This window comes from Lygodium microphyllum, chromosome 26, assembly GCF_053477565.2.
Source record: "Lygodium microphyllum isolate KBCC chromosome 26, Lygodium_microphyllum_v1.1.10, whole genome shotgun sequence".
In the NCBI taxonomy this organism is placed as follows: Eukaryota; Viridiplantae; Streptophyta; class Polypodiopsida; order Schizaeales; family Lygodiaceae; genus Lygodium; species Lygodium microphyllum.
The window spans coordinates 92,558,623-92,580,481 of record NC_141160.1 but is presented as its reverse complement, the minus strand read 5'-3'; positions in this window follow the sequence as shown (position 1 = coordinate 92,580,481).

The window sequence follows — 21,859 nt, the reverse complement described above, 5'->3', positions numbered from 1 at the left end:
TCTTATCAAGGATGCTTGTAGATTACAGGATGCATGTCTTTCAATTGAGGGTCCAAGGAAGGATTTAGGCCTTGATGAAACTTAGCCAACTATTAGATGATATCAATAACTAGATTTAGGCCTCGACAGAACTTAGCCACATGTTGGGTGATATATATAGCTGGAGTGTACTTTTGAAGACTTACAATTCAAAAGTAATATGCTTCCAAGCTCAATCCTATCTAGTGAAGGTCAAAGACCTCATTCATCTTCATGGGCACAATAAGAAGGTGGAAGATACCTTCCATGCATAGTTTCTTTTATGAGTTCCCATGTAGCAATAGTTTCCCATGTAGTAGATGTTGGATTGGGATATGGGACTACTAATGCTAGGTGTGTTTTACCTTCTAGGTACTCGATCTTGAATAGGTTGGTCTTTTTTAGTTCTTTGTGTTAATGGTTAACAGTTGTTGTTTGTGAAATGTGCATATCTAATGAGTATTGATAGTACACATTTTAGTAGCCCATTAAGAAGTTATCAAGATCACAAAGTCTGCCCCCTTAGCTATTTTCATGAACTTTTGGGAGATCCACTCAAGCTCATAGGGAATAAGCTAGTCCTAGTATGCCCAAGGAATGAAGACCAAAGCCTACCTAGCTCCTTGGTACCTCCTAGCCTACAACAAGTCCTTATGGAGAGACCTCTCATGTCCGATACTAATCTTAGAAATCCAAAGTGGTAAATTGACTAGTAGCTCCCTTGGTATGGCACTAGCACAATTATCCTTAGGGGAGGCCTAGTGCACTCAACCATAAGTTCACTTGTATGTTTTTAAGAAACCACAAGCATTTTAAACAATTTTTTATATGCAATAAGTAATATGACAAGTGCTCTTATGCATAAGTGCCCATTTAGACCTCAAGTTTACAAGCATATGTTCCATGGATTTAAGTTAAAATTTTGGGTCCCTTGCCAAATTAACTCACTTTAGGCAATAGTGAGACATGTATTTGAGCATCGAAGGCTTATCCCTAGAAGGTCAACTACATTATCCTTAGTAAGGTACTTGCTGAACATCCACCCTAGTGAAGTTGGGCTAGTATAAAAACCATCCAATTTGATTATACTTCTCACAGTGAAGTTGGGCTAGTATAAGTTGGACTAGAGATATCTTGGTTATAGATTTAAACTTCTCACAATGAATTCTCTAAACCCATTGTTCATTGCTAGTATAAAAACCATCCAATTTGATTAAGGATTCCTATTACCTGGACCATTCCATCACATAAGGGTAATTTAAATTGAATTTTCTCATAAGCATCTATAGTTTATTCGGCTTGATATCTCATATATCCACTAGAATCCTAGAGTATTTGGTAGTTATGATTTCTTATTATCAACATTATTATCTAGATTTTTCTATCATTATTTTAACAAGATCGCTTTGAAATATGAAGAAACAAGCTAGACTTTGGGTTGCATGATGGGAACATTGCTCATGCATGCCACCTCATATCCATCTCTAGCATTTATTGGCTTCAGGGCCATCTTATCAATACACTCCTCACTTCCTTCTTCATTGAACTTTATTCCTCCCTAAACTAGGTTTTATTGAAGTATGATAATGAGTTTGAAGAAAGTTGTAAAGGGAGCTCTCACTCACCCACCAAGACCCACAGATTGCTTATTCCTTCAAGCGTTTCAAGCAAGCACTAATGGCTACCTCTCACATAGTCGATGTGCTATCCCTGTCTACAAGTGTAGTGAGCTTACCTTGATGCCCGATTGAGTTGCTTCCTCTCTCAAGCACTCCAATGGGCTCACAATTTGTGATGCAAGCTCAAGCATCCTCAAGCCTCTTCCTCCAAGCTCCATCCTCCATAACCATGCACAAGACAAGAGAAGAGAAGATAAGAGAAGAAGAAGAGAGGAGATGGTGGAGGGCTTCACCTCCAAGATCCCTCACCCTCACCCTCACCCTCACACATTCACACACACACTCACTCACTCACTCACACTCCCTCCCTCAAGCACTCACAAGCAAGCAAGAAAGAGAAGAGAAGGAGAGAAGAAGAAGAGTCCACTTTGCCACACACCAAAGAATGAGCTCTCATTCACTTTTTGGAGTTTATATACATGCCCTAAAATCTATTGGGCACCCATTCCTTTTTTACATGACCAGCCATTGTGGCAAGGTCCTCTTTTCCATTTCCATTATACTTGCCCTATTCTTTAGCATATGCCTGCCTATCTTTTACATTTTGCATAGGCCATTGTGGCAAGGTCCTCTTTTCCATTTCTATTCTACTTGCCCTATTCTTTAGCCTATGTCTGCCTACCTTTTACATTTTTCACAAGAAGAAGAAGAGTCCACTTTGCCATACACCAAAGAATGAGCTCTCATTCGCTTTTAGGAGTTTATATACATGCCCTAAAATCCCTTGGGAACCCATCCCTTTTTTACATAACCAGCCATTGTGGCTAGGTCCTCTTTTCCATTTCCATTATACTTGCCCTATTCTTTAGCCTATGCCCGCCTACCTTTTACATTTTGCACAAGAGGGAGTTTGGCGCTCTTTTGCAATAGTTTTTAGGGCACCTTGCATTTCAAAACATGTTTTTTGCCTTTGGCTTGAATTTTTAGGTCGCCCTTGCGCCTTGCTTGTTCTCTACCTTGTTTCTTCCATTGCATCCATATTCTACTTCTTTTTTTTTCCATCTCGATCTAGGGTTAACATTACCCCCTCCTAGACAAGTGCAAGTTCCATTGCACTTGCGGGTCTTTAGTAATGAGGGCTTGGTTCTTGGAAGGGTGGTTGTCTAGTTGGTGATGGGGCCTTGCGTGGACTATTGCTAGTTGAGAGGCTTGGCAATGATTGCATTGTTGGAGGATGAGGGTATGTTGAGTGGATTGTGGGGGCCTTCAATGTTGGTGGTTTGTAGCATCTAGCATTACGTGAAAAGAGAAGAAGTGCAATACCTAGGGGGAGTGTCTACCTTATCATGTGGTGCATTGTGCTTGTGCTAGTGGAACTGGGAGTTGGCTCAAAGCCTGGGTGTTGTTCCCCACTTGAGGACCCAGTTTATGCATAAGGGAGGTGCGGTGAGTGTAGCTTAGGGTGACAGGTCTAACCATAGGTGAGTGTTACCTCCTCAGGTATGTCTAGCCCTTGATGTGCCCTAAGCATGAAGTGGGGAATCAAAATGGGGCTAGGGGGTTAGGGATGGAGCTGACTGACTGAAGCTAGCAGATGCACCTAACTTGAGAACCCTAGGTGTAGTGAATGTGGCCTACGTGGTGTAAATTGCTGGTTATTGTGATTTCTTTGCTTTTCATTTTTTGCTTTCTTTTTTCTTCTTTTACTTTTTCTTTTTTCTCTCCCTTTTTGTGTTTTTTTTTTTCAAATATTAGCTATGGTGGCACTCCTAGGCTATACCCCGATTCTCTTTTGATGATGTATCATGAGGTGGCCTAAGGGATTTGCTAAAAAAGGCACATCTTTGCATGTAGCTCCTGAGATTAGCCTTGATGTTTAGAGGTGTGGTCAACAAAAAGGGGTATCCACACCTGGTAAATCAGCTATCGTTCATGTCTTTGAGCACCTTCATACAAAAAGAGGGTAACAATGTGGCCCTCATCATTAGCCGCCATGGCACAACTATATATTCCTAGGTTGAGATATAAACATAGTGGAGGGTAGGTGGGCCTCCTCGATGGGTGGCAGTTGCTTTAGTAGAAACCTAATGTCCTAAGATAATTATAAGTTGTGATGAAAGCGGGGTTTGGATAGGATGAGAAATCCTCAAGGAAGCATGTGATTGAAGGACAGAGGTCCCATGCCTTGAAGGTTAGGCAGTCCTTGGGATTCTCTACATTGGCATTGTAGATTTTGGGAAAGTTGTACCTACCATGCTCCTCCCTATTGTAGTCTACTCTATGTCTACAAGGGTAGAGCATGTAGATAGGATCATTCATCTCTTCACGGAGTGTGCCGCAAAATGCCATCCATGCATCAAGGGTCGTGTTCCAAATCCTCCTTCGCCACTTAGGTTGTGCTTCAAAGCCTTGGACCATCTTGGGGATCTGGTACACCTTGTCGTGCTAGTAGTTTGGAGCTTCCCACCTCCATCCGGCTGATCACTATGCTCCACTCCGCGACCCATTGATTTGCCAAGTTGTTGGCCATTTGAATTATTATGTCCACTACTTCCACTAGTAGGAATTGATCTAGGGCTCGTGGTGGGTAGAGGAATGATAGTTTGAAGGATAGGGTTTGGAGTTCTCCTTGCTCCCAAATGCTCACCTCTTGGGGTCAATTGATAGGATAGCAATCCTCACATTGCGGCATGGGTTCTCTAGGAAGCTGTTGGGGCTATGGTCTAGTCCTCATCAATATGTGTTGGGGCTGTGGTCTAGTCCTCATCAATATGTGTTGGGGCTATGGTCTAGGAAGCTCTTGGGGCTATGGTCTAGTCCTCATCAATATGTGTTGGAGCATCTTGTATATCAAAATCTATAAAATCTTCAAGTGCATCACGCACCATGATAAAATATAGTTCTTCTTCTCTTAGCTTCAAAATTTCTAAGACATCCTGCATTAGTAGATATTCCACCCCATCAATGGTGACAGCATGGAGAGAAATGAGGGGTGGCTCGGCGTCTCATCAAGGCAGGGAGGTGGGTGCACAGCGGCTAAGCTCTGTGCCACCTCTACGCTTGGATCAAGAGTGATCTTCTCAGGCTCCCTCTCGAAATACTCTAGCTATGGCCGAGAGGGTGTGTCAATGTTTTCGTCACTGTCCTCTTGCACTTCAATGCATAAAACATATATGGCAAATCCTGCATCGCGCTTGATGAGATCCATTGTGGCATGGTCCTGGGATGAGGTGGCCACTACTCTAGCACGGAGATGTTGCCCCACATACACGAGGGCTCGATTTATCACCTTTGCATGGCTCGATCCGAGATGTAAACTATATAAGAAATCTATGGGGACCCACCTAAGAGCAGAGTCCAAAATAGATAAAGTGAGAGGGTTTGTTGCATCACAAAATGATGCCACTATACTAAAGCTAGGGTCTACGATGGAAAGCGAGCTCTCCAGACTCAAGGTCACATAAAACCTAGGGTCTATCTAGTCTCCTATGTGCACGTAGTGTGTGGAGCTAATCCATGCAACGAAGGCAAGAGTGGTAGCCATGACACACAAAGAGAGAAGGAAGGAAAGCACAAGTGTAGAAAAGTAGAGAATGAAAGTGAAAATGAGTGCTTGATCTGTCTTGATGTTTTGTGTGGTCAAGCTTGAGGGCAGCATTTGAGTAGGTCCTTTGGTCGTTTTGGATTTAGGTACCTAGATCTAGGTGTCACCCTCATAGTAGCCTTGCACTTGCAATAAGCTCTTGGGGACCCATCGTGACTTGACCACATGTCGATGTCTATGGTTTTGTCTTGGCCTCCTAGGTTTTGAGTGTGGATTCTTAGCCTTGCGGGGCCAGGGATGTCTACTCCTAGGGGGTGGGTTTTGATGTTTAAGCATCCATTGAAGCCTTAGTTTGCATGCCTCAGCTTTGGCTCTAGTGGTTTGCTTGTCTTGGGGTTTGGCAGCGGGTGGCGACAAGTCATGATCCCCTTCCTTAGACTTAGCGGTGGGTTTCTCTACTAGTAGCTTTGTGGACTTTGAAGGACTCGCACAGCCCTTGCTGAAAGCGATGACTATGCATCTATTGCCTACAGTGAGGTGGATATGCTGAGACTTGTAGTTGACATTGCAATGAGCTTACTTTTTAAATGTGCGTCCTAACAACGATTTTGTACCTACATCTTTAGTGTTTGGCAACACATAGAAAATCATTGGTATGCTTTTAGACTTGATAGAGACTGCGACCTTGCACTTTCCTAGAAGTGCATACGATCGACCCCCAAATGGGCTAAGTTTGGTGTTAGTGAGTTGTAATTGTGGTTTTCCAATTTGAACCCAATGATCGTTAGTCAAGATATTAAAATCAACATCCTCATCGATCAACACATCAAATGTGTGTGTTTGCTTGGCAGTGAGTCAAGTGCAAGTAAGCTAGAGCTACATCTTCCTCATCTTCATCTTTGATTTTCGTGATAGTGGCCACTCATACCTTGATAGGAGATTCTACCAATGGAGGCTCATATAGTGGGTAGAAGTCCTCGGCGCAGGAGTAGCAATCCTTATATTCATTCTCGTAATTGAAGGAGTAGCAGTCCTTCTATTGGTCTCATGAGAATTATCCTCATTTGATTGCTCATCATCTCCTAAGTTTTGATGTGGTATTTTCTTTTTATCGGTGACTAAGGCTTGATTATTCATTAAGTTCAGGTTGTGCACCTTAATCCACTGCCACTTGGGTTCATCCAAGAGATTTTTGAGAGGTTTCAAGTTAGTGGCAAGGTTGCTGGCTCTAACTTGCTCGTCAAGTACTCCAAGACCTCTTGGAGTTCTCATCTATTACTAAGGACACGAAGCGTGATAGTTTTGGATTGGCTATTGTAACATGTCAGCTCATCCACTTGTGGGACATGTCTTAACAGCCCATCAGGAAGAGAGTCTAGAAACTGCCACCTGGCACTTGCAAGAAATGTCACAGGGTTTGCGATCTAGGTCTTCCGGAGTCTGCCCCGAGTGGAAGTATCCGGTCGTTTCCACTTAGGACCGACCTGAAGTCAGGGTTTCTTTCCTATCAGCTAGGAAGTAGCTAGCCTCGAGCTCCAGATGAACCACTTTGCATAGGAACAACAGAGTCGAAGCGGATTTATGCTGCACTTGGTTCATGGAGAATGAAAAACGAGAGGGATGCGAAGCTCAACCTCTCTGCCCATAAGGCATAGTCCCATTCCGCTCCCCTAAAACATCATAAATCGGGACTCTAACTCTACAGACTCTAGGCCTTCACAGTTTTGTTATCACGTCTTTTGAGAAAAGATCCCAGCTAACCGGGACCACCCTTCCATAGGACGGACACAAGTCACGTCCACTGCACTTTCCTCGGTTTGCTTAGTTATCTAATTACCTACCACGTTATGTTTGACATGCAAAGGAAGCTTTCTTAATTAATCAATTTAAACACAGGTTCCTTCACATAACTTAGGCATTGACACAAAAACAATGTCAAGAAAGCTCATTTTTTAAATATCTGATCTTTATTTATCATAGTCCTGGAATACATCAAGTATCATGCCTAAAGGCTAACCTAGCAATCAACGGGATTGTTGCTCCAAGATTCGCCCGTAGACTAGTATATGGGCCTCGAGATCCCATCTCAAGTCACGTCGGCCTCTTATGCGGGATTTGGAGGCAAGGAATTTAGAGCCAGAGCCTCCCCTGGCATCCAAGCGTCCTCTCGCTCCAAGCAGCACCCACGGAGGGTTCGGTCCATATACCAGGCATGGCTAACAATCCCCTTGGATAGGGCCAAGCAGGTAGTTGGAGGTAACTGAACCTGCCTCTCCCTCCAGGATTTTAACCTGAAGCATTAAGTGTTTTGCCTTGAATTAGTTCCTTGAGTAAAGAAGTTCAAACAATGTACCTAAGTGTACAATCATGATCATTACGGTGGTCATTCGTATGACCAACTGCTAAGGTGTGATTCCTTTTTCCCGAATGCTCCCAGCATTCGATCCTGGATCGTTCACGACTTGGAGAGATTCCAGGGGCTTGGCAAGCTAGGTTGCTTGTTTCCCCTTTTTCTTTGGGTCAGGGTTTGTACCCTACCAACCCTAATTATCCTTACCTTAGGTCTCCTTGTAAGATAGATCATGGACAACCCCGTCGTCCTCGATTGGTCAACTTGCTTGTTGTCTCCTAGATCCGTTGAAGTACCTATGTACCTTTATCTTTGATCTTAATTGATCAAGATTGTCTATCCCCTTGACCATGGTTGGTCAAGATGGTTCTGTTTAGAATAGTTCCTACTCCCTCTTAAGTATAATCTTCTTAAGCCCTCTCGATAATGCTTACATGCACTAAGCTTTTACCTATCCCTCTTGAAGTTACCAAGGACTTTGACATGGGACTCATGGATCTCAGTCCCATTTGGTAAATTACAAACAACGCTGAATTTTCCCAACAACTTTAATGCATGCGACGTAATGCCATGCTTTCATTTCAATGCTTACAATTTTGATATAATCCATACGATATTTTATGCCACACATGCGAAGGTACTCTCTATGCATGAAATCTTAACATTATCCTCTATGTAATTATTTACATGATCTATAACCTTCTTGAATGATCTGATCTTTATAGCTTTATGTGATCATTGTATGAGTCTAGCTGCACTTTAATCTTTTCTGTAGTTTATTACATGTACCTTAGAATCCATCTTGCGATATGGAGTTGCACTTTGCTTCCTTTGATGACCTCTGAAATGTATTTTGCAAGAACTTGGGCAAGGAGCAATGCACTTTATGCAAGAATTCATGCAAGAGTTTTTTTGGGTAATTTACAATGCAATTACCTAATCAATTTCACCTATTATGATGTCATCTTACAACGAAATTTATCTTGTTTGTTACATACATCACAACTAAGTTCACACCTAGGAAATTATCAAACACGCAATTAATGTGATGCATGTGAATATGATTTTTCACCGTGATAATTATAATCTATGATTTAATAATAGAGCAACCCAGGTTTGGAGTGATGTCTTGATTCTAATGGTATTCACGCCTGATAAACCGTTCACGGTTGCGGTGCCATCTTGATTCGAACCACCATCCACACTTGCAGGGTTTTTGGCCATCCTTGTGGAACTATGCTTCGGGGCCATACTCGAAGACGTGTGTACGAGAGATAGAATTCTCGCACTCTCCTATGCAAAATTCTCGCTACCTCTCCTTGAGTGGAGAAAAGATAATAAAGGGAAGGGGTGTATTTTTGGAAATGTTGAGGGGTGTGTGACCTCCCTTTAAGAGGGTGAAAGAAGAATCTTCTGAAAATCTCTCTCTCTCTCTCTCTCTCTCTCTCTCTCTCTCTCTCTCTCTCTCTCTCTCTCTCTCTCTCTCTCTCTCTCTCTCTCTCTCTCTCTCTCTCTTTTTCTCATCCCGAGGGGGGGGGGGGGGGGAAGGGCTCCTCTTTATAGTGGGGAGGGGTGGTGTATGAAGGGGGGGGAGACGGCTGTTCACAACCGCCACCCCTTCCACCTGGGGGGCTGCATGCCCCCCCTTCTCTTTACTCCCTCTCTCTCTCTCTCTCTCTCCTCGCCATGCAATCGGCAGGGGGAGAGAGGGAGATAGTAAAAAAATTTGGGTTAAAATTAAAAATTTTTTAAAGAGGGGGTTCCTATGTGGAAGGTACCGAGGGGGGGGATATTACATCCTCTTTCCCTTAGAGGAATCGAGATGTCCTCATCTCGAGAAGACCTGGGGGTATTGTTGGTTGAGAGTATTTTCGTCCATCCACGTGGCATCCTCTTTTGGGTAATCTTTCCACTGTATTAGGTATTCTCTCAAGGTCCTTAATCTCAAATGCCTCTCCCTAACATCTAGGATTCTATCATGCCGTAGCTCAAGGACTCCTTAGCTAGGCATTACAATTTGCTGATCATCAAGTACATGATTCAGCTTACGTAGATACTTTTTCAATAGGCTAACGTGGAATACATTATGAATCTTTAGAGTTGCGGGCAACTATAGTCTGTAAACATTAGGCCCTAGGCACTTAGTGATCTTATAAGGTCCATAATACCTCGGACTTATCTTCTTGTACTCTCCTAAGGATAGTGAACTCTTTTTAGGGCGTACACGGATGAAGACCATATTACCTTCGACAAAGGATCTGTCCTGCCATTTCAAGTCAGCGTAAGCCTTCTGTCTATCCTTGGTAGCTTGAATGTCTTGTCTTATTGATTTGATTTGATCATCCATGTTTTCCAGCATCTGTTTAGAAGCTTCTACCCTCAAGGTTGGATCCAAGAAGTTCAAAGGGGTACGACAATCATGCCCATACAATGCTTGGAAAGGGGTCATCTGAATACTCTGTTGGTAAGAAGCATTGTAAGAAAACTCCACCAGTGGTAATAAGTAATGAATCCACTTTTTGGGTTTGCGACAGTAGTATGCCCTAAGTATATCTTCAATGACTTGATTGAATCGTTCTGTTTGACCATCAGTTTGGCGATGGTAATGTCACGATTGTGGGAGAGAAGGAAGGAGTCTCACTTGTAGCTTTCTTGCTTGCACAATGGGGGAATACGTACACAGGTGGAGGCTGAAAATAGTTTTCCTCTTCTTAGTTGTGTAAGCCAAAAGAACTCTAGTACAAAAGAAATAGAAGAACCCTATATGTGGGTCTCAAACCAAAATCAACTAACTAAGGTGGCATACTAACTGAGCCACGAACTAGAGTAGATAAGGATAGCTGTCATCTAGCTATTATTCAGGGGTGGTGTACCAACCGCATCTACAACTAACAAGTCGGTGACATAAATGCACAACGGTCACCCTGGCATATCACAGTGGAGCTCGATATCTCAACACTCCCCCTCGAGCTCAATCCCAATTCCTGCACACCAAGCAGGTCTCTGAACTTGCGCAGCTTCTCTGCGCCCAATGCCTTCATGAATATGTCAGCTACCTGATCCTCTGTGCTGACATAAACTAGATCAATAAGACCTAGTAAAACCCTCTCCCGCACATAGTGATAATGCACCTCAATGTGCTTTGTTCTATCATGATAGACTGGGTTATTTTCCAAGTGTATACTGCTCATGTTGTCACAATAAATGACAACTGGCCCATCTGTAGGCTGATGCATATCATAAAGTAGCTTATGCAACCAAGCTACCTCACATGCAGCCATTGCTGCATCCTTGTACTCAGCCTCTGTGCTTGACAAGGCAACTGTAGGCTATTTCTTGCTACTCCAAGTGACTACAACACTCCCAAAAGAGAACACATATCCATTGGTAGATCGTCTATCAGAAATACTACTAGCCCAATCATCATCAGTGTATCCATGCAACTGTATCTGAACCCCAGTCTCATAAAATAGTCCATACTGCAGTGTGGACTTCACATACCTGAGTATGTGTCTAGCTGTATACAAATGCGGTTTCCTTAGAGCCTGCATAAACTGACTTACCAATCCAACAGCATAGCTCAAATCTGGCCTGGTAATAGTCATATAAATCAAACTTCCTACTATGCGTCTATACATAGTAGGGTCTTCCAAAAGCTCACCTGCATCTGCGCTCAGCTTGACATTCTGCTCCAAAGGAATTGAAATAGGCTTACAGCCTGTCATCCCATATTTGGACAGCATGTCCAATCCATACTACCTCTGCAAGAGCCATATCCCACTTGGTGATCTAATCACCTCAATGCCCAAGAAATAACACAGCTCTCCCAAATCCTTTATCTCAAACTTCTGCTTCAATAGCATTTTCACATGAAGGATATCTTCATCACTATCACCTGAGATAATCAAATCATCAACATAAATGACTAGCAGCATAATAGCTTTCTCTGTTTTTCTCACATAAAGTGAGAAATCCGCCTTGGAAATCTGAAAGCCAATAGTGACAAGATACTATCCTATCTTGTCAGACCATGCTCTAGGTGCTTGTTTCAAGCCATACAAGGCTTTCTTCAACCTGCAAACAAACTCAGGATGAACAGCATGCACATAACCTGGTGACTGCTCCATATAAACCTCTTCTTGCAAATCACCATGCAAGAAGGCATTCTTTACATCCATCTGATGTAAAGACCATCCCTTTGATGTAGCCATAGCAATGATTGCTCTTACGGTTGCCATCCTTGCAACCGGACTGAATGTTTCTTCATAATCAATGCCATATGTGATGACACCCAAAGAAGCATTAAAAAAAGGCACAAAAATGTCCATGCATATATCACAATTTTATCTTTGGTAAAGGGGATAACATTTACATTGTTACAAAATCACCAAAAAGAGATAGAGATATGAGGGGGCCATATCCACATCCACATCCATAATAAATAAATGATATACACAAAAGTGTTACGTACATGCATTTGTGAAGGGTAGGAATACTCAAAATTAAAGGCCAAAGGTGTTATAATATCAAATGTATAACAAAGAAATAATAAAAATACGAAGGGGTGTGCTTTTTGGGGAAGAGGTGGGGTGGAGTGCACGAGTGGTTATGTGCCTCTTTTCTTTCCCTCTCTTGTCCAATCTCACATTCTCTTTTTGGTGGTGCAAAAAATTTGTTCTCTCTCCTCTCTCCTCTGTCTTTTGTGTAGAAATTCTTCTTTTCCCTTTTGTTCTTGCATAATGGTTGAAGCTATGGATGAAGATGATGAAGATAACGAATCAGTTCATTATTAAGTGGAAGATTTATGGTTTCTTTTCAGTTTTGAGATTAATGGCTCAGCCATGTGCATAGATTTTGCATGCTTTTACCTTGGTTTCATGTTCATTTCCTGCCATGGGAGGGTTGCTGTCATTTTGGTGCGCAGCCGGGGAAACAAGCTGATCTCAAATCTGAGTTGGAATGTGAAGGAGAAGAAGGAATGATAGTGGTAGAGAGAAAGAGAGAGAGAAGGAGGGCTTGTGAAGGCATTGAAGGAGAATAAGGAAAGAAAGAAGCAACCATAGTAGCACAAGATCAAGTATGTGCCATCAAGCTCATGGCATCCTCAATATCAAAGATTCTCCTTCCTTCTAGCCATGTCTGCTGAAGAAGAAGAAGCATTCAGAAACAGAAAGAAAATGCTAAGTAGAAAGAGTAGAAGTTGGAAGAAGGCCCTACCATGCTGCATTGCTGCCTATTGTTACTTTAAGAGAGACATGCAAATATGAATTGCACTTGCAACAAATGTCGAGCTAGAAGACGAAGAAGAAGAAGAGTAGCGATAAGGAAGGAAGCCACCATACAACAAAATGTCAAGAGCAGTAAAAGAAGAACAACAACAATTGGCCACATGGGAGAAGGGGAATGAAGTCCTGTTGGAGAGGATGGCAAAGCCAAGCTTCCGGATAGTGCAGCCATGCCCCTCTGCAAGATTGCACTAAAAGAATTGGGGGGTGATAGAATACCAGCCTGAGTGAAGGCTGAGGATTCTCAGCTCTCCATGAGTCAGCCAAGAACGAGAGTCAACAAGCGCTGCCTTCGGTTGCATCCTGGGAGTCTGGGAGCTAAAATTGTCTGGTCATGCTAACAAATTCTTGCTAGAACACCATGGCAACACACAGGGACCTTGTAAGCAGCCATTAAATTCTCTGTATATCAGCAGCAGAGCTGAGAAGCAAAGAATCCTTATTGCTAGGTGAGGGGCGGACAGTCCACTGTGAGACACATGTACTCAAGTAATGTTGTGTCCCTTGCTCTGAGGGGATGCCAGAATGGGAAGGAAGGCGGCAATGCCCAAAAGAAGAAGAAAGAGAAGGGCCGTCTCTCTGTGTGCATGTCTCGGAACACCAGTCTAAGCCTACTTAAGGCTCGTCCTTTCCTCGAGATCATTAGGTTTCCCCGTCAAATACTCCCATGCCATTGCCAGCTACTTGCAATTGAGGGAGTGACCTTCAGGAATTACACGGATGAGCAGAGAAAACAAGAACTGCCAAAGATATCTGGCATGGCAAGATCTTCACCATCTAATAAGTTGTTGATGGTGCGCACTCTCAGAGAGCTCGGGCATGTTGTCGCATTACAGGAGATGGAACAAATGATGCACCAGCCCTTCATGAAGCAGACATTGGACTTGCCATGGGAATACAAGGAACTAAAGTTGCTAAGGACAGTTCTGACATCCAGCACTGGAAGAGCGCCACGCTTGCCCTAAATGCTACTCACAGGTTCCGATATACAGGGTCGCTGATGGTGGTTGCTTGTTAGCCTCGAGGCGGAGAACAAGCATCATAGGCGGTTGTCCCTCTCTCTTCCTTGCCGCCATTGGTTGAGGCTCATCACACCGGGTGTGCCGATGTAGTAGAAGGCATTGCTCCACAATCCACCATTGATTATTGCTCCCATTGAGACTCAGTGTTTGCGAAATCGCAAAGGGTTGGATGATTTGGAAATGGTGGAGGGAGAACGGCATCTGGGTGTTCTTCATGCTAGGGGTGTTGGTGTTGGTCGCCTCCGACATGATCCCCACCTTCCAGAAGTAGAACTTCGGGCACACCTACGCATGTCCTCGACGGCGACCAGCCCGACCTCTGGGATTGGATCGGTGCCACCATCTCCATTGTCGACGTCTGTGTCCTTATGTTCATGCCTCGCAAATGAAAAGCCAAGCATCTGGGCAACAGGCTGTTGCTCTCTCCCTCTACCTCTCCCTTTTTCTTTCTCTCTCTCTCTCTCTCGGAAAATCAGAACATGGCAGAGAAAGTGGTGGAACAGACAGGTGCTCTTGAAAGAAAGGCTATCATCAAGAATTCGGACATGACCAAGGACATGCAGCATGATGCTATTGAATGCGCTTCACAGCTACAGAGGCTGTGCTTTGTAGTATACAGCCTGTAGATGGCTTGTCTCAGCCAAGAGCAGTGGATTTGTTACGAGAATGTGTTTTGATTTCGCCCAGCTCTGGTGGCAGCAGTCGCCTAGCCATCTGAATAGTCATATAGCCTTCAAGGGTTGCAAACACAAGTTTCTGGTGAGCAACACATCAAATAGGGTGTGTTCTCCTCTTTGAAGAAGCTCTGGGTCCTCTTTTTTGGTGATGATACCGTATGAGAATGTGCAATGGAAGATATACATGAACATAGAGAGAGAGATTGAAATGAACGTAGAGAATAGAAGGAATATACTGAACTGATCTGAAAATGCATGTTGAATACAAGGCTGGATTGATCAATCCCTCATGCATGTAGCTGATATGCATTAGTGAGGGCACCAAATCAGGGCAATGGAAGAGAATGAAGCAAGCTGAGAAGAGAGAGTGCTAGCAGCAATGACTGAATTGCAGAAAACAACAATAGGGGTTGCTATAAATAGTAGAACAGCCCCAAAACTGGCTGACTTGGTGAAATTTCCACACCAGCAGGCTAAAAAACTGAAATGCAGTGAAGCTAGCTAGCTATACAGTGTGAATACACTTGAAAAAAAATTACAGGCTGGAAAATGAAATGCAAGGGCTGACTTTGATGGACCTCACAACTAGGAGATGACCAGCATAAATCACATGAAATGCTAACACAAAGCACATGGACAGTGGATGACCACCAGAGTGCTCCCAGTCTCCCTCTCTCCAACAGGTTGCTGGCATACAGAAGATGATAAAATAGAGGAGGAGAATGAGCACTCTATATGCAGGCAAAAGAGAGCTAAAAGTGGCAGGTCAGCCAGTCTAAAACAGTCTACCCACTGAGAGAAATGTGCTGCCCATGCTGGCCAACATGGCCACCTAGCTTCCTAATAGGGTACTCCATAGATACAACAAGGAAACCTATGAAATGCACAAAGCTAACATATGGCTGTAGAAAAGATGGATGAGCAGTTTGACAGTAGCCAATAGCTGCGTTTTGAGTAATGAGTCAGTGGCCATGTGTGAGTCATAATGACCACTGACATACTAAGTGTAGACGTGTGGACCCATCTAACTAGGCGGTCCATCATCAATGTCCACATGTGTTGAGCTTGTCATCTCAACACTCCCCCTCAAGCTCAACTGCATCTCTGCAACTCCAAGTAAGCTTCGAAACTTTTGAAGCTTCTTTGTACCCAATGCCTTCATGAAGATGTCAACTATCTGATCTTGTGTGCTGACATACAACAAGTCAATCTCACCTGCTAGTACCTTCTCTCTCACAAAGTGGTAGTGTACCTCAATATGTTTTGTCCTGGCATGGAACACATGGTTCCTAGCCAACTGTATACTACTCATGTTGTCACAATAAATGACAACTGGACCTTCCACCTGCACATCCAAATCAGCCAATAACTTTTGTAGCCATACTACCTCACATGCTGCAATAGCAGCACCTCTATACTCAGCCTCTGTACTCGACAAAGCAACTGTAGATTGCTTTTTGCTGCTCCATGCAACTGTTGCACTACCAAGAGAGAACATATATCCACTGGTAGATCTTCTATCAGACATACTACCAGCCCAATCTGCATCTGTGTATCCAAACATCTGTACATCTATACCTGCCTCATAGAAAAGTCCATAATGTAATGTGGACTTCACATATCTCAATATGCGTCTGACTGCATCCAAATGTGGCTTTCTAGGTACTTGCATAAACTGACTCACAAGACCAACAACGTAGCTCAAGTCTGGCCTTGTAATGGTCATGTAGATCAAACTCCCCACTATCCTCTTGAACATAGTAGGGTCTTCTATCTCATCCCCAACATCAGCACTCAACTTTACATTTTTGCATGCTGTCATACCATACTTGGACAAAATATCCAAGCCATACTATCTTTGGGACAGCCATATACCATCATCACATCTAATCACCTCAATGCCAAGGAAGTACCTTAGCTCACCTAAATCCTTCATCTCAAACTTCTTCTTGAAAAAGCCCTTGACTTCAGCAATTCCACTATCACTATCACCTGTAATAATCAAATCATCCACATAGATGACTATGATGATAGACCATGCTCTAGGTGCTTGCTTGAGCCCATAGAGCGCCTTCTTCAACCTGCACACATACGTGGGATGCTCTAAATCTTCATAACCTGCTGGCTGATCCATATACACATCTTCCTACAAATCACCATGCAAGAAGGCATTCTTCACATCCATTTGCTGCAACCTCCAACCTTTGGCTGCTGCCAAAGCAATCACACATCTGATAGTTGCCATCCTAGCAACTGGACTGAAGGTTTCATCATAATCTATGCCATATGTCTGGGCATAGCCTTTTGCATCCAGTCTAGCTTTGTACCTACTAATAGAACCATCTGCATTGTGCTTAATCTTATAAACCCACTTACATCCAATAGCTTTCTTGCCTTTCGTCAATGATACTAGATCCCAAGCCTTATTGGCCTCTAATGCAGCCATCTCCTCATCCATTGCTGCATCCCAATGAGCATGACCAAAAGCCTCCTCAAAACATGTGGGCTCAACATCCTCAACTAGTTTCACCGTATAAGCATAATGGTGAGCTGCATAACCTTCAAAACCAAATCTTTTAACAGGGTATCTCACCCTGCTAGACTTGCGTACCACTGGATCACTCAATGGAGTCTTTGCATTAACGCGTGCTCTCTGCACACCTTGAGTCCTCACTGAAGGAATGCCAAGCTCATCATCCAGGCTCTCTGAGCCACTGGAATCTCCATCAAGAACTGCATCAATGCCTTTTGACACTTTATTCTTTCCTTTGTCTTTACCTGTAGTGCTACTAGATGCACTCGAAGATATAGAGATACTCCTTAGTCTCCCAGACCAAGGACTACCAGATGATGTTTCTGGTCCACTAAGAGTCCTTGATTCTTGCTTTTCAGCCTGCACAAGTGTCACGATCATCATCATCATCCAATGCATCACCACTAGATGCATACCAACTGCTTATTTCATCAAAGATGACATCCCTGCTCACTCTAAACTTACATGTGACAGGGTTATAACAACGATACCCTTTCTGCTCTAAAGAGTATCCAATAAAGACACACTTTTCAGCCTTTGGATCCAGTTTCTTCCGCAACTCGTCTGGCACATGAACATATGCAATGCAGCCAAACACTTTCAAGTGTCAAACATCAGGCTTCTTACTTGTAAAACATTCTTCGGGGGTCATACCATGAACTGCAGCTGTGGGGGTTCTGTTCATAATATAAGCAATAGTATGAACAGCCTCATACAAAAAATGCTTAGGCATATTCTTTTCAACCAAGGCGCGTGCAACTTCTGCAATATGCCTATTTTTCCTTTCTGCAACTCCATTTTGTTGTGGGGTATATCTGCATGTGAACTGTCTCTTTATCCCATGAGACCTCAGAAAATCATTGAACTCATTTGAGAGGTACTCTTCCCCTCCATTTGACCTCAAGAACTTTACTTTCAAGCCTGTTTCTCTTTCAACAGCTGCCTTGAAAGTTCTAAAGTGCTCAAAAGCTTCACTCTTTTCCTTCATAAAATATACCCACAGCTTTCTAGAACAATCATCAATGAATGTCACAAAGTATGAACTGCCTCCAAGAGATACATTTTGTGTAGGTCCCCAAATGTCTGTATGCACAATATCAAGCATATTTCTGCTTACATCTTTGTCATGTGAAAAGGGTTGTCTTGCCTGCTTGCCAAACTGACATGCTTCGCATACCTTATGAAATTATGCAACTCTAAATGTAGGCAAACCTGTAACCAACCCTTTGGACTGCATTAATTTCAGCCTTTGTACATTTGCATGTCCAATGCGTTTGTGCCAAATTTCAATATCTACAACAACACCTTTTCCTTTAGCATACATAGCAGCATTCATAGTAGGAATTCCAGCATCCAGAGTAAACAAACGTCCAACTCTACTTCCCTTTGCTACTAACCTGCACTTGTCATTGAAGTCTTCTACAAAGCAGCCCTTTGCATTAAATCTGACTTGCAGCCCTTGCTCTACCATTTGACCCACTGACACCAAGTTCTTTGTAATAGATGGCACATGTATTATATCTGAAAGACTCTTTGTCTTACCATCATGCGAGGACAAGGGAACTTTTCCAATGTGTGAAATTGGGTGGCATGAATCATCACCCGTCTGCACATAACCTGCATTTTGCAAATCCTGCATCTCTCCAAACCATTCTGCATGGCTGGTCATATGATTGGATGCACTTGAATCAACATACCAAACATATTCATGTGTTCCCTTTCCTGTAACAGCATTCACCATATGCTGCATAACAAACAAACGTTCATTTTTGTCTTCATTCTATCGTGAAGACGATGCATAGTTTCCTTTCTGCAACTTACCACTGCGAATATCATCTTTCTTAGCATAACATTGGGCTGCAATATGACCTGTTTTGCCACAGTAGTGACACACAATACCAGAGTTGTTAGAGCCTCTATTCTGCCATCCACCTCTTCCTCTAAAGCTCCCCTTGCCTCTAAAGTTACCACGACCGCCTGAAACCTGCATATCGCCAAATTGCTGATTCAATCTGTTTTGTTGGTTGTCACTACCACGTCCTGTACCACGGCCTCTTGAAGAGAACCTGCCACGTCCCCTTCCTAAACTGGACTAGAAAGCCTGGACTTGTTCACCACTTATTTCAGATGTCTCACTTTGCATGTTGATCTCTTCAGTGATCATAAGGGAGACCAACTCATCGAAATCTGGAAATGGCTTTCTGACATATACGGAAGTTACAAAAGACTTCCAAGCCTTTTCATTGTTAAGTCCACCCAAGGTTGACGACACCAAATCATCATCATCGGGCATTGCATCAATCGCTGCCAAGGCATCTGCAATGCTCCTTACCTTCAGTGCATACTCATTGATGGGCATCTTCCCTTTCTTCAATGTATTCAACTCTTGCTTGAGTTGAATCTTTCGTGCCTTTGTATTTACAGAAAACATACTTTCAAGTATGGTCCAAGCTGCATATGAATTCTCTGCATTTCTAATATGTCCTAGCATATTATTGTCAATTACTGCAGACAACCAATACATGACCTTCTTGTCTTTTGCATTTCATTCCTTTCGTGCCTTTGTCTCTTCTGCAGTTGGAGAATCACTCACCTCCGACTCCTTTTCTTCACCTAAAACAAACTCGTAGAGGCCTTTTTCAATAAGGAAGTTCGTGACACGGAACTTCCATGAAGGGCAGTTGTTCTTGTCGAGCTTCTCAATGATGGGGCTTCCACAGTTCTCTGCCATTATCACAAAACTAATACCAAACAGCAAGCAAATCTTCTGCAACCCTCGACCTGTAGTGCACAACAATACACCAGATAGCCTTTTTCACTATCTGCTCAACAATATATGCAATCTGCAACCAATTTGCAGATAAACCTTGTGTTTACTCACTGGTAAACACCTTTGAACCTACAGATCTGAAATCTGTAACCTGCGCACCCACTTTCGGTCAATACAGTCGAAGTCACAGCGTACCCTGAAACTGTTATCCGCAACATTGTGACTCTAAAACAGACCCTGAAATGGCCTCAGATGCCCAAAATACACAGTGCTCTTCGCGCACACCAAATCTCACTGCAATCTGAGATTTTTGCTCTACCCTGCTTCTGGTGCCTCCACAGGCACTATCCAAGAGAAAGAGTGGAAGGATGGGAGAGATTCTTACCCGTGGCTTGCTTGCTTGAATCTTGCTTCTTCTTCTTCACTTCAACCTTCGAAATCAGCCTCTCTCAGTGGCGCGGCTCTGATACCATGTCAAGAATAGCGTGGTGGGGGGACTTGCTCAAGATGCTGTGCCGAACACACACAGAATGCACAAGGAGAAGCTCACTCAAGAGACAAGAAGAGAGATGGAGGCCAAAACGTTTTCTTGCTGGTTTCTTCTTCTTCTTCCACACACTTTACAATGTACACAAAGTATAGATAAGATACAACATAAAAGGAAGATGGCCTCCTAAGTCAAATAATGCATAACCGACTACACTAGTCGACTAGTGCTATAACTATGCCAGCTGTAAATAGGTGTAACAACCTGAATATAATAAGTAATGAGTCAGTGGCCATGTGTGAGTCATAATGACCACCGACGTACTAAGTGTAGACGTGTGGACCCATCTAACCAGGCGGTCCATCATCAATGTCCACATGTGTTGAGCTTGTCATCTCAACAAGATAAGCCCTTGATACTGGTTGGATACACAGATGCGGATTGGGCAGGATGCTCATATGATTGTAGATCTATGAGTGGTTATGCTTTTGGCTTTGGAAGTGGCATGATTAGCTGGAGCAGCAAGAAGCAATCGACGGTTGCATTGTCTAGTACTAAGGCAGAGTACAGGGGTGCTGCATTGGCAGCATGGGAGATTTCATGGCTGCTCAAGCTTATGGCTGATTTGGATATCCAGGTGAATGCTCTAGTGCCCTTATTATGTGACAACCTCAGTAGTGTACTCTTGGCAATGAATCCAGTATACCATGCCAGGACAAAACACATAGAGGTACACTATCATTTTATCAGAGAGATGGTTCTTGCAAGGAGAGTAGATCTTATGCATGTGAAGACAGATGAACAGGTTGCAGATATCTTTACCAAGTCTTTGGGTAAAGATAAGTTTAGTAGTTTTAGATAGCTACTTGGAGTTCATCAGATGATTTGAGCTTGAGAGGGAGTGTTAAAATATCAAGTTCATACTATTCTCCTATTAGTATGTATAATCGACATTAACTTAGTCTAGCTGTATCAGCAAGTGTGGGACATTAAATAAGTCAGTGGTCTTAGACCTAGTGTGAATGGTCCTAAAGGACCTTAGTATTGTTGTATACACTTACTCTATGTGTGTGGTTATGAGATAATGAATAAATGAAAGAAGGTGAGAGCATGCTTGCTCTTCACTCTGTCTCTGCCTCTCTCAATATCAACAAACACAAGGCCCTAGGAATGGTTGGTTTTCGGGTACATTCAGTGGCTAAATGTCCCACTTGATGACACTTTTTGCACCATGTATTAGAGCGCATCACATCTCTTCTAGCTTCCACACGAGTGGATATATTGGTGGTATTCACCTTCAACGTCTGTAGCTGCTCTGTAATCACATCCATAAGCTCTTTCTTGATACTTGCAACTCAGTTGGATAAGTAGTCCTTCAGATTTTCACCTCCTGAAATACTTGTAGTTGGATTTTGGGAAGCTTCTGTAATTATTGCATACACTGGTTGGGTTGATCCAGAGGGTCCTCTATTATGGTTCTGATTCAGAGCTCCTATTGAGACTTGGGGTTGTTGATTCCAGTTGGTAGGATTCCACTGTTGTTGAGTCACCATT